The sequence below is a fragment of the Gobius niger genome (genome assembly GCF_951799975.1).
Source record: "Gobius niger genome assembly, chromosome: 13".
Taxonomy (NCBI): Eukaryota; Metazoa; Chordata; class Actinopteri; order Gobiiformes; family Gobiidae; genus Gobius; species Gobius niger.
The window spans coordinates 20,250,971-20,264,604 of record NC_136864.1 but is presented as its reverse complement, the minus strand read 5'-3'; the positions used below and the strand labels follow the sequence as shown (position 1 = coordinate 20,264,604).

Here is a 13,634-nt window from a genome sequence, read left to right as displayed (position 1 = left end):
TCTGTGCATAGATAAAGAGGAAATTGAAGGATAAATAGGAAAGGGAAAAAGACAAAGCATCATTATAGACAATTAGTTTTGTGAGATGGGGTTATTTCACTTTTGATAATGCATTTCCTGTCACAGTTTGCATATAGCTGGCAGTGTGTGTTGCAGAAGCACACGTTTGTTGTTGCGGTCTGCTGTATGGTAAGTGTCAGTGTGTTCATTGCTTATACCTGTTGACTGATGGCTAATATTGCTGTCGAAACTACCTGCATGTACGTATGGCCTATGTTTGGGAGTGTGAAAGGGAAGCCCCATAGTGCACTTGTTGTCAGACAGTCAGGCTCTGAACCCCCGTGACTGAAACAGGCAGAATAAAGGTTGCTGTTGCCAGTTGATCATGGTCTGCTCTTCCACACTGTGTAATTGATGGCGTGATGATACACTCTCTCTTTGGTGTGTTGTGCTCATATGTTCACTGTGTCCCCGTGCGGCCCCTCTCTCCCCAGGTGTGCCACTGCGCTGGGGCTAAATGATGAACACTACCATGGAGTCTGCTGCCTCTAATGGGGACATTATGCAGGAGGATGGGAGTAGTGTTCACACCAGGGATCGTAAATCACACAACACTCACATTCAGAGAGAGAGAGAGCAAGAGGACGGGCCGCTGCACTAACCCCGCAATGGGTACACACCGGGAAACTAGGGCTGTGAACCCACAAACACAGACTGTTTATACACTTACTTATGGAAGGTACTTCAACTAATATCGCAGTGTGCTCGACAAGCCGATGCAAATTTAGACTTTCAATGCTTAGTATAAAGGAACAGCTGTGTGACCTATGTTTTTAGATACACTTGTCATTTTATAGTCAATGGAGCAGAACGGCAAAGCGCTTGATTTACCAGTCAGTCTACATTCCAGGGTATTTCCAACCCCAAGGAGAACCATTGAAAGAAGTGCAGTATGTCTCTTGGTTGGCCTTTGGGGTTCCCACTTGGGGTGAAATGTAACATCCCGTTGTGTCCGGAGGTAAAACACTTGACCCACTTTGCCTAATTGTTCTTCTTACACCACATGCACACATTTTTTGAGTTACCCACTTGCCTTAAGTCCACAGCGCTGTCAGACATTGTAAATATCCTTGACTAAAATTGCCCAGCACACCACCACTGCTGTGCTCCGCAGGCTTAAGTTCACACCTACATACCCTCAGTCTCTCCATCCTCATTGTCTGTGGCGTCTTCCTGTTCTCCTCTACACGCGCTGTTTGTTTTGGTCTGTCAGCCTCATTATGTAGAGCGGGCCGCTTGGGGACACGTGGGCTAACAACACCCCTGGAGAGAAGGAAGGAGAAGCAAATAGTGGTATAGTAGTTGTGAAGACTTCTGTGGGAGTCATTCCAGCACCTATCTACATTAATAACCACAGATAACAAGCGCTGGAAATAATGAATGTCTACTCAGTTAAAGTGCTCGGTACTCCACTACTGGTAAATACAGACTGCCTTTGTAGTCGGTGGGAAAGATTTTACTCCTATTATAATCTTTGCATGTGCTACATTATTGCAAGCCTTATCATGAGATATGTAATCGCGTAGTTGATAAGCTAAATGTCCTTTGTTATCTAAGCGCTGTATGCGTCAGAAAGAACTCAAATCAACAAAAAGCTCTGTTTGGGCTTGTATTTTGTTATTAGGCACTTGGGAGCAGCTCTCGCGTTTACAGATTTACAGGCCCATTGTAAGTGTATGTGGGAGGCATCACTGTGTTTTTGGATCATTAATCTGTGTGGGCTTGTCCTATCACCTGATATTAGAAAGTGTAGGAATGGAAGACAATGCCTTTGTCTTGCCTGGTAGAGATTCTTTGTCATGCAAAGTGCTGCTCTCACGTTGTCGAAAATAGTCGTGCAGTTTATCAGCTGTAAAAGTTGAGTTGAAAGTCTGCAGGAGGTTGGATCCGATTCCAAACAGGGCTGTAACTTGATCCGCATCATTGACTACACTTACGGCGCATGCTCCATTTTAGTGTTTCATTACCTTTTGGACTTTGTATTGTCATTTTTAGATCATCCTGTAAATAGGTACCCACACAAGAAAACACTTCCAACTCTAGCATTTTCCTTCAGATCCGCCTAAAGTTTCCTCCCATCCGCTTCCTCTAGCACTGCTACCGTTTCATCTGAAACCATCCCGCCGGGCTGCTGTTGTCTGGGAACACCTGCAAACCACTTGTATCTCCCCATCACAAGCATTTCCACTCCGAACACCTCCACGCGCCGGGTGACACCTGCTTCTATTCCGACCCACTGACACACAACCAGAGAAATAATTTAACAGCTCGGTTCCCGCTTTTTCCAGCTTGTGTCTCTCGTATTTACATGCGCCCGTGGATGTGTGCGCCTGCATGGGTGGGGTGCAAAGTGAAGAATGGTACCGCTGGTGCTTTCGACGTGTGAACTAAAAGAACAGCTTGAAGTAGGTCGACAGCGCTACATATTTAACCAGGCGTCTCGGATCTTCAGACACTTTTTTTTTTTTTGCTTTAGTGAGCAACAGAAGCACAGCAGTGGACGGTCAGATCAGGAGGGGGATTTGTGAAATAGGAAAAAAGAAAAGTAGCTTGTTGTTTTTGTAGAATACAGAAGAAAATAGAACTCCAAAGGTAACATGGTTTTTGATGTGCTGCTGATTTGTCAGCTTAGTTCATATTCCTGGAGACTACTGTACTGGTTGGTTTAAAGCTACTATGGGCATTGGGCATGAGGTAAAAGCGCGAAAGAGACCACAGACGTGCATGTCTAGAAGGATTCACTGTGACCAATAAAGTGACAAATTCAACGATGTGTGCAAGTTTTCACGCACTGTGGGGAAATCAGACCGTTTGGAAAGCCCATAGGGAGGGGGACATGCAAAACTTTGTTGGCTTATTCAAAGGACAAACCCATCAATGTTTCTCTAAGAGGCAGAAGTGCAGCCAATGTGCATTTTTTATTTCCTCAAATCAGCAATACACATAAATACTTGTAAAATTTCTTACGAACTTGGGGCTTGCTTGATACTATGATGAGAAATAGTTCAATGGAGGTGTCCCACAGTGACATCTGAAATTTGCATATTGTAATATTGAAATATACATATAAAGAACTGTACAAAAACAATCCATAATATAGCCCTGGTTTAGGTTTCTGAAGTGTTGAGACTCATCTCTTTCCACCAAAGTGACTTGTAATTTTGGGAACCGTTTGATGAAAACCTTAGCAGCTTGTTACACCGACTTTAAACCGCAGTTTTCTCACAGCTGCCAGCACCTCCGCTTCTCTCTCTCCAGTTTCCCACAAAACAATCCACTTAAGGTTTTGGATGATCCGAAATGGCGGGGCATTAAAGTGAACCAGATCCTGTTGATTGTTGTCCAAAGGCAGTTGACAGCCCGCGCTGGCACAGTCTCAGAGGAAAAGGGGGGAGACCGCTACTGTTTGTCCTGCCACTGTGTCACCGGACAGCTGTGACATTTGGGTGCCGAGCTGCAGGCCAAAGCTCAAGCGCGCGGGAGTCCTGTGGGTGCCAAGTCGAGTGAGGTCACGGACATGTCAGAGGGATTTTGTGCGCGCAAGTGTTAGTGACACGGCCTCCAAATTACCGACACGCTTCCGAACTTTGGCTCAGCACAGAAACTGTCATGTGCACAATTACTTTTGCTCCCTCTGTAGCGCTCACTGTCACTTAGCTGCTCCGATATACAACTCTGTAATAATGCATACTTCTCTGTCTTGATATTTATAGTATAACTTAAAAAAACACATGTGTCTAATCATACACACATGCTTGTAATTTTACTAAAGGCTGGTTGAGGACGCTTTTCCTCATTTCCTCAAAAGACACTGGTACTTGCAGACATGCTAATAAGTGCGAGGAAGAGAGTTTGGCCACGTCTTGATGAAGGTCTCTGAACCCCATAACACAGAGGAAAGTCAAGGTAATGTCTGTGTGTCGCTCACCAGAGTGTGAGCAGGCGTTACGGAGAAGCATGGAGAAGCAAAACATCACTTCAGGTGTGTTTTTGATGAGGATTTCACATTATAACATTGTTAAAACCTCAAAAAATGTATCTAGCATCCATAAGACCTTTAAAGGGACTATAAGGAGTTAAAAAATGTTAAAATTAAGTATTTTCCTCCCCCTACATGTTCCAGCCATGTCCTAATGTGTAGAATGAGCTCAGACCACAACTGCCTCTAAAATCCTGTACGGTCACTCAAAAATGTGTCACTTCGGCCCGAATTGCCGTCATGCATGAGCTTAATATAGAAGGTGCAGTTACACATATGGCCTGAGGTGGCAGTAGTGAGTATAAAATGGCGAACTTGCTTCCAGCCCCTTTAACATCGTAACCCCCGCCATAACTGAGCACATTTTCTCCAGTTCAGCTTTATCCAATTCTAAAAGCTTCTCGACTGGAGATCACGCCTATCGGCCAGTGTAACACCTCATTTGAGAGCTAAGACCTACAAAACGGAGCTAGCGGAGCGTTGTCATCACTTTTTTTTGCCGTGTTTTTTGTCATTTTTCGCATGAGTGGTTGAAGTGCCTTGCCCACTTCCCAGGTACACAACAACGAAATAACTAGTGAGATTTGAACCATTACATGAGCTACTGTTGCTGTGTACAGTATATAAAATGTACGAGGAATATTTTCTTGTGGTTTGTAAAGAAAATTGAATCCAAAGATCCCATATAAAGTTCCAGTGGATTTATACACTGCTTTTATCATCTATTTACTTTCATCGCGGCTTCAAAAAGAAAGTTGAAATAAGTTTGCATCAGCTGTAGCTATCCACCGGCCAACAAACATCCTCAAAGCTCTCCTCTCCTCTCAAGAGATAAAAAAAAAAAAAAAACCTTGTCTCTCTCCCCTCTTCCTCACCTGTTATAGAACCTCCTTAGAGAGATCCAGCTCACCTCCACGTCACGCTGTAAGGTCAAGATCTTCTCCTGAAACTGCTTTTTTTTTTTTTTTTTTTAAGTTCTTGCCTCCGGTCTCTTTTTCTCCCTCCTATTCCCTCATCGCAACGTAGTCTGCCTAGTTCTGCCCTGGAGAAAGAAACAAAGATTGAGTCCAAAAATATATGAACTTCCCCAGGCGGAGTTGGCATCGGCTGGGAGAAGTGTGTGGATTTAGCGGTTGCATTTAAAGTACGCTTGGCTTGGAGGCATTGGGCGGTCAAATGGGATCTTTATGGAGATGGATATAGGATGAGGAAGGGGATCACAGCATGGATACATCCCTGTTGATTTGACCCGACTTGGGTATTATCCCTGTTTGCTCAGTATTTTCTTTGTGAATGTTTTGGTCCTATGTATTGAACAAAGCATAATTTATTAGGCTGCACAATATATTGGCAACATAACATTATTGCAAAATTGCGGTTTCCCATCTGAATGAAATTTATCGAGTTTTGCTAATGCAGCCTAAAACGAAAACACATTGGTGAAAAAATTTGCGCCTAAAGCTTATTCATTAATGTGCCTATAGCTTACTCATAAAGGTACCCAGAGCTTACTCATGAACGCACCTAAAGCTTATTCATGAATGTGCCTATAGCTTACTCATAAAGGTACCTAAAACTCACTTGAGGTACCTTACTTAAGGTACCTAAAGCTTGCTCATAAAGGTGCCTAAAGTTTACTCATGAATGTGCCTATAGCTTCCCCGTGAACGTGCCTAAAGCTTACTCATGATCCTACCTAAAGCTAACTGATGACCATGGCTAAAGCTTACTCATGAGAGTACCCAAAGCTTACTCATGAAGGTGCCTAAAGCTTACTCATGAAGGTGCCTAAAGCTTGCTGATGAAGGTGCCTAAAGCTTGCTCATGAAGGTGCCTAAAGCTTACTCATGAAAGTACCTAAAGCTTACTCATGAACGTGCCCAAAGCTTACTCATGAATGTGCCTATTGCTTACTCATGAAGGTGCCTAAAGCTTACCAATGAATGTGCCTAGAGCTTACTCATGACCCTACCTAAAGCTAACTGATGACCATGGCTAAAGCTTACTCATGAAAGTACCTAAAGCTTACTCATGAACGTGCCCAAAGCTTACTCATGAATGTGCCTATTGCTTACTCATGAAGGTGCCTAAAGCTTACTCATGAAGGTGCCTAAAGCTTACCAATGAATGTGCCTAAAGCTTACTCATGACCCTACCTCAAACTAACTCATGACCATGGCTAAAGCTTACTCATCAAAGTACCTAAAGCTTACTCATGAACGTGCCCAAAGCTTACTCATGAAGGTGCCTAAAGTTTACTCATAAAGGTGCCTAAAGTTTACTCATGAATGTGCCTAAAGCTTACTCATGAATGTGCCTATTGCTTACTCATGAAAGTACCTAAAGCTTACTCATGAACGTGCCTAAAGCTCACTCATAAAGGTACTCATAAAGGTACCTAAAGCTCACTCATGACCAAGCTCACTCATGACCATGCCTAAAGCTTACTCATGAACACTCATGAGGAAGCTTACTCATAAAGGTGCCTAAAGCTTACTTATATACAGGTGCCTAAAGTTTACTCACAAACGTGCCTATAGCTTACTCATAAAGGTGCCTAAAGCTTACTTATATAGGTGCCTAAAGTTTACTCACAAACGTGCCTATAGTTTACTCATGAAGGTGCCTAAAGCTTACTCATAAAGTAAACCAAGTAGACTGTATTATGCTTCGGATGATCATACTTGCAGGTATAGTGGATAATTGCCAAAGCGGTGCCTGTGTGGCAGAGTTGCACTAACAAGATCCCAGTAGAACGTCTTACTCTCTGTCTGGGGAGGAACATCACACCATGCACTTCCTCTCATTCACAGCGGCTTAGCCAGTCCCTGTCCCTGTGGTAAAGAACATGCTACAGGAGCAAATACCAAAGACTCCAATTACCTTCTTTTCTCCGTATCTGTCAAGGAACAGCATGACGCGTTCAAAAAATATAATGACATAAGACTTAAGTCGTCTGGAGACTTCGTCCACTGATGTAGTTCTTCAGGTATTAAGTACTTCTCCTGTGTGGAGTCAAACCTGTGGATGAGATACAAACCTTAAAAAAAAAAAAAAAGTGCTATGATGGATAACTCCTGCATGACTGAGACCTTGCACAAACACGTTTTGCATTATGTAGCATAGTGTTGTCAGCAATCTAACTTTCATTTGTGTCTGAGAAAAAATACACAATAATCACATACCTAAATTCAACAAAATAAAATACATTCCCGCCATCATTTGGTCCCTTGCGAGCTTGTCCAAACACTCTATGTAACAACGGACAGTAGGTTCTTATTCACTCCTATAACCCCTTGGTATTATAAAACACAATTACCTTGTTCTCACTATATCCGTCAAGGGAGAAGATGCTAAATTGAATCACACTTCATCATGTTTGCTTTAGTCACATATGCGTCCAAAATAGACCATTTCTCTCATGCACTTTTCACATTTGTAGAGAACTATCAGTGGCTGGCCCCTAGCGGTGTCCTGGCTCTAACCATTTCTTGCCCGACCTGTCTCCAATGACGAGTAGTATGTTGCATGATTTACTTATTCACGCCTCTGTATTGGATTATACTGCACTTTTAGTGTGTAGAATGATTGTGAAGGAAAGCAGAAATTAGAGAACAAGAAAGATAGGAAGGTAAAGATATTCTCTTACATAATGCTTTAGTTTAATAATCTTGTATAGGGCAGTGAAAATAAAGTTCACACTCAGTCTTTGGTTAGTTTGAGCTAAATATTGGCACAAGAGCATCTGATACCTTACTCTATAACACTAGTTTTTATAGATATGACTACTAGGACTTGCTTTTTTCTTTTCTGTACATTACTTCTTAAGTCTACATAACCATCAGGCAATCATCTTGTTCCAAATCAACTAAAATTGTTCTTGAAGCTTATTATTAGAAAGTTCTGTAGATCATCGCTCTCACATATGGTTTAAAAAAAAAAAAAAAATCATTTCAAAAGTTTGCGTTGCACTCTACAGACCAGCTCCTTGGCTCACCTGTCACTGATGAGAAGTTTGTCAGATGATTGACTTGCTCACCCCTCCGTACGACTGTTTAATCGTCTTATATGCACAGTCAGTTCAAGCTTATGCGTTCTACTCCCATCGCCTTGGGCAATGATGATAATTTGACTTTTATTGAAATTCTGCTCCAGTGAGTTCAAGGTGGTTGAAGGTCGTTCTTTTTTACTGCCACAGATGAGACGCGGAGTGCACTGCAGTCAGATTCCTCTTCAAGCACCTTCTGTCTCTCCCACTCTCCTTCCCTCCCTCCCCTCCCTCTCTCTCTCTCTCTCTCCCTCCATCTCCTCCTTGTCTGTTTTCCTTTTCTGACGGTGGGGGAATTATTCAAGAGGCAAGAGGCAATTTTGTGGTGCATCCAAACATGGTTAACAACGGCATTTAATGAGATTGGATGAAGCCTGCCGCTGTTCGAGTCTCGCCCCCTCAGCCGCAGAATCCTTTATTACTTTTCAGTGGTACGTTGCACACGGACTTTGCAAAGAAATCCCGCAGTTTTCGATTGGATGACACACTGTATTTGTTGTCTTGAGTTTGCTTTTCACAGGGAGGATTATCACTGTTCTCTCACAAGTGCCATTCAAACGTGGAGTGCGCCGGTGGAGGTAATAGGCGCAGCAGCAGGCTTTGTGTGATGTGAGCTTGCATATATTATGAGATTATGTGCGCGCACATATTGCTGTTTGCATATTCAATCCTTTGTCAATTTTGGGGCATTTCATTGTTCTACCGTTCTTCATTTGGGCGTCCTCTTTTGTGTTGTTTTGGATTTTTACTGCTCATTTGATGTATGTATATTTCTCACCTCATCGCGCATAATCCAGGCTTAAAAACATCTTTTTGCTTTAGCTCATAATTGATATTTTACACTGTAGCATTTCTACATTGTATCATTTTCAATAAAGGGATAAGACAGAAACACTGAGACAGGGCTGGGCAGGAATTAATATGGAGCTCCCTCTGCAGGCAGCAGTGGGAATAACTTACAAGAAACAAACAGTGTGGATAGGAACTTGTGTGCAAGCTGGCAAATGGCACATAGGTTTCCGAGACCATGTTGCACCAAATGTAATCATTTTTTTGGATTTTGGGCTTTGAAAATGTGGAGATGTAGAGAACAGTTTTGTATTTTATCTGTGATGCAACACGCTAATCCATGAAGGTTTTGCATTATATGTCTGCTGTCTATCTGCAGCTCAGGTTATGGCCATTCAGTGAAAAGACTGCCAAGGCCGCTCTCAACATTGCTCTGCCATTACCCCGCCCCCCCCCCGGACAACGACTCTCGATGGCCGGTGTTTGCGGAAGAACACTCATATTGTGTCCTTATCTGTCTCATCGTGGCCTGCAGTGCCTTTTTGCTGGGTACAGGTTGCACATATTAGTAGATGGTTATCTCCGTTCAGAGAGTCATAAGGACAGTGTTTACTTTGTTCCCTGATAAGCATCGTCTTGTTCGCCTCACACTGAGATATACCGGTGGTTCTCAGGCCGCGGCACGGGGTAAAATTGGTGGCATGCGAGCGAGTCTTTTGCAGTACAGATTTTTCATAGATTGGATCTCGTATGGGCCAGATCTCGGCATAATTGTGTCTGATTCAAACCGATTTATCTCTGGTTTAAGTTTAGTAGGCGCGGGTTTGACTGCGAAACCGTGAAGGGCGTTGATTCCCCTGAGTGTATAATAGCGTAATTCCACTTTATAAGGGAGAGGTCACTTTTTTTACTAACCCTGACCTTAACCTTGTCACCTTTAAATTGTGAATCAGTGGCCACATTTCCTGAGGTAATAGTATTTAAAACAATTTCACTAGTGGGCACAAAACAGCTTTAATCGCCACTTCTCCTGACTTAATTAAGATGAGCGACTGCAGCGAGAGGTAATTGAGTAACATCATTTTTTCGGTCACTCAGCAGATATCCCGGTCTGCTTGCAAAACAGCGTTGCTTTAACCAACTCTGGAAAACCCATTAGCCATAGCTCCGTGCTAAATGTCAGGCTCCCACAATCCCCCAGTGCCCCGAGCGCGGACAGCATTTCTCCCTGGCAGTTACCGTGTGTTTCTCCTCAGCCCAAGAGATGATAAGGCCACACTGAGGGGGGATTACTCTTTTATGTAAAGTTGAGAAATGTCAAAGCCACCATAGACGAGCTCGAGCCCTCACATTTTACAGAATCTGTACTTTTTGATTGTTTTGTTTTTTCTTCTAAATTGACCAGTAACGTGATACTGACATCTTGGTTGCCAACATGCTTTAAAGGGTTGGCGTCCTGGTGATATTTGAGGAGAGATTATCATTGAGATGCGATTACAGTGCTAAGTAAATGCAGTTTAGCATCTGATCAGCACTGCAATATGAGCACTAGAAACAACATGTGAGATGATCGTGTACTATGCATGCTTACTTGATCGTCCGCCCAGTGAGTTTTGTCGCTGGTGCAGCCAAATTAAAGCAATATTTCAGGATTTTTGACATAGGGCCTCATTTCCTAGTTATCCAGAGTATTTTCTGGAGATTTTTTTTTCCTTTTTATTCATGCAGTCCTTATATTTGAAGAGTTTAGTGGTGCTAGGCTAGTGCTAGGCTAGTGCTAGGCTAGTGCTAGGCTAGTGCTAGGCTAGTGCTAGGCTAGCGCATGTCTATGGTAACTAGTAGCCTGCATTAAAAACACCTGAGGCAAATCACTTATAACACCAGACTACCGATGTAAATGTCTGTGTCGATTGTATTTGAGCAGCATCAGCTTCCTGGTTGCAAGCTATGCAGCGGCGGAGTGATCTGCTAGAAAATAGTCCCTTAAAATGTGTGTTTTTAATGCAGGCTACCTCTTACCATACACATGTGCTAGCCTAGCACTAGCCTAGCGCTACTAAACTCTTCAGATATAAGGACATCATGAAGTTAAAAAAAATATCTCTCCAGAAATCAACAAAACTAGGAAATGGGGCCCTGTGTCAAAAATCGTGAAATATCCCTTTAAGATCTTTACACCAAATTCTTTCCTCTTTGATCGTATCGCTTCCCTCCTGCTTGAAGTTCAAGCCTTCATGCCTAAGCTTTGTTTTTCTCATTGGGATACTGGGCTAAGATCAACACCCCCCCCCCCCCCCCCCCCCAAAAGAGTAGTAGTGCGTAGTTGTGTTGGAATTAGTAATGACAGTTGTTGATAATTTCTTATTGTTTTAGTTTACGACTCAGTATGGGTATTCCCTTATATGGCGGTTTCGCTATTCAAAGCCATTCTCCCTTTGTTTATTGCTTCTGCATTTTCAAATGATTAAGTCCTCTCACGGGCTGACAGTAATGACAGTGATGATAACCAAACTGGGGGGGAAATTCCCAAGCTGCACTGTACACAAAGCCAAAGTTTAAATTACATTTCAAATTTCTTCTACATGGCTGTGGCTTATCCAACATAAACAGTATTCACTGCTCAAAGTGTCATTTTCCCTTCCACTTGGCAAGCGGCTCTTGGCGCTGTTGTAGACGCAGCGCGATCTTTTAGAACCTCATGTTCAAGTCAGCTGTTTCGTTGTTTTTAAATGGGGGACATTGACTTTGGCATTGATTGGGCTACGTGATAGAGTTTTATATATTTGTTTTATGTTTGAGAGGAGAGGGGATGGTGATAAGTGCTGTTGTTAGAGAGTGAATAATGACAATGGGTGGGTGTGGCCATTACAATTTGGACATCAGCCAAGACAAAAGCCGGTGAAGCGCCTCAGGGGAGCCCAGCCTCCCTCTCTGAATTCAGTTTTGTGAGGTAGAAGCCTGATAAGAGTTGTAATTAGGCCATTTTACTGCAGCAAATTGCCAGGTTTCTTAAAAGCAGAGCAGCCGGCTGAGGTAATACGTGCTGTAATGAGAATTGTGATGGTTGTGGGAGGCTCGCACTGCTCCCATCTGGATTATTGCTTGGTCACTGCTGCTGGTCGGCCACTCCAGCAAACCTTAGCAGATTCTAGCTTCATTACTTGCCCGTACAAAGCTACAATATTGAGCTCTGCTGTCTTGTGCGCCCAGCAAGCTGATAAGTAAAGCTGTAAACATGGATCTTCATACGCATATGTTGACTTGAAGGCACATTAGCGGTGCAACTATTTGTATGCGTCGCAAATACGCTTCTTTAATGATCGTCCGTTGCATGTCATGTTGTTTATGTTTCTGGGGTGCTGATTTTTATGGAACATCTTTCTGCTGGTGAAACGCTGGACAATAAGACACTTTTTTTTCTCCCCCTTTGCTAATACACACTGTTACAAAGTCTGTCTTCCAATAGTAATGATTAGAAATTAGTAATGGAGCCTAAACTTATATGAAAATATGGGTTTCTATGTTGAGGTACGTGGATATTACATCATGATAAAGGGACTGTTTCTGAGCAGGTGTATCATAGTACAGAAGAAAATGGAAAGTGGCCCATATTATAGAATCCCTTCAAACTAGGTCTTACACAGTAGCTATGCAATTCCCATAGCGGCGCTGCCCTGGGTCAAAAGATCTAGGCTACATTAAGGAGATCACATTTCTGCTCCAAGTGTCACTTGCGCCTGAAACAGGAGATAGTAGAATTGTGGAACCCTATTTTAGAACGCTGCAAACCATATTACCGCGGATTGCTTTGGTAATTAGGTTTTCCACGGGCCGGTGATTTAGTACCTGAAACTGATACCACGGGCTACGCAATTGGTCATTACAGTGTGGGCTGTGTTTGTTAGCCGGATAGCTCTGAAAGTAATGGCACGATTATGATGAAATTTCCAGGGAAGGTCGGTAATCGGCCAAGGAACGTTGATGCTGTTTGTGTGTTATTGTCATATAGGGATCGGGAGGTGGCAAAGTCATGAAAAAAAGTCATCCTAAATATCACTCGATCCAAACCAGGTCAAAACTTGTGATGAATCATGTCTAAGCCGGCGCTGAAGGTCAACAGTTTGGCGAGGTTTCTGGTCTTGTGCAGTATTTTTGCCTAGCGGTCGAATATTTATCACATTTTTGTCCAATCAGCATTCAAATTCAGTTAAAGAGCAAACATGCTCATTCATTTGCTTGCTTCAATTTAGATTATTGTGGGATATTATCATATCACAGTTGCTGTCATTGGGTGAGACAATTCCGTACAGCAAACAATTTGACGCATTTTAGAGTGATTGTCTGGAAGTCTAAAAGTATTAGCAATTTAATATAGTGTGCAAAATCGATCACCTGGTCTTGGATTTTGATGTAAAGTAAGCAATAATGTATATATTTTATTTTTTGTGAAGTCAGCTGTCAGCAACTAATCAGAGTCTAGTATCGCGTTGACCAATGAACCAGCCGGTCAGGTCTAATCAGGACGAGGAGGAGCTTGATCATTTACTTTTGAAATTTCTGGTCCTCTCTCCTCATTTTGCAAATTAAGAAGAGTTTTCTGGTTAAAGGGGCTGGATGCAAGTTCGCCATTTTATACTCACTACTGCCACCTTAGGTCATATGTGTAACTGCACCTTGTATATAAAGCTCGTGCATGACGGCACTTCGGACCCGAAGTGACACCTTTTTGAGTGACAGTGCAGGATTTTAGAGGCAGTT

General features: G+C 42.7%; 1 protein-coding gene and 1 long non-coding RNA gene across 3 annotated transcripts in view; both read left to right on the top strand.

Annotated features, from left to right (window-relative positions):
* Window positions 1-13,634, top strand: part of LOC306973181 (ephrin type-B receptor 1) — a 180,808-nt gene that overhangs the window by 40,478 nt on the left and 126,696 nt on the right. The gene's annotated exons all lie outside the window — the stretch shown is intronic.
* LOC306972902 lies at window positions 6,316-7,011 on the top strand. Its single transcript, XR_013793537.1, has 3 exons — window positions 6,316-6,329; window positions 6,547-6,592; window positions 6,662-7,011. It is a non-coding gene; the product is annotated as an uncharacterized lncRNA (long non-coding RNA).